This window comes from Eimeria tenella, genomic scaffold (genome assembly GCF_000499545.2).
Source record: "Eimeria tenella Houghton genomic scaffold, Eth_scaff3076, whole genome shotgun sequence".
In the NCBI taxonomy this organism is placed as follows: Eukaryota; Apicomplexa; class Conoidasida; order Eucoccidiorida; family Eimeriidae; genus Eimeria; species Eimeria tenella.
The window spans coordinates 1,602-2,086 of record NW_013542946.1 but is presented as its reverse complement, the minus strand read 5'-3'; the positions used below and the strand labels follow the sequence as shown (position 1 = coordinate 2,086).

General features: G+C 39.6%; 1 protein-coding gene across 1 annotated transcript in view; it reads left to right on the top strand.

The window, feature by feature from the left end:
* The window catches only part of ETH_00038945 (GI18945, related), a gene marked incomplete at both ends in the record, with an annotated part of 3,226 nt that overhangs the window by 1,549 nt on the left and 1,192 nt on the right, over positions 1-485 (top strand). The gene's annotated exons all lie outside the window — the stretch shown is intronic.

The window sequence follows — 485 nt, the reverse complement described above, 5'->3', positions numbered from 1 at the left end:
CAGCTGCTGCAGCACCAGCTGCTGCTGCAGCTGCTGGTGCTGCTGCTGCTGGTACTGCTGCTGCTGGTGCTGCTGCTGCTGGTACTGCTGCTGCTGGTTTTGCTGCAGCTGCTGCTGCAGCTGCTGCTGCTGGTGCTGCTGCAGACAGCATTGGTTGCTGGCTCCTTCTGGGACCTGCTGCTAGGGGCTGCAACAGCAGCAGCAGCAGCAGCAGCAGCAGTTCTCTCAATTGTTCATTATTGTCTATTTGTTTGTTATTTCTTTTTTATTATTTTTAATTACTTTTTATTATTTTTGTTTCTTGTCTCCAATCTTTTCGCTTTTTCCTGAACTGTCTGTTCGCCGCATTTTATTTATTTTCATTTATCTATTTATTTGCAATTCATTTTTTTATATTCTCATCTATTATTTATTTATTTATTTGTTTGTATGTTTATTATTCATCTATTTATCCATTTATTTATCTACTTAATTCTTATTTGTTT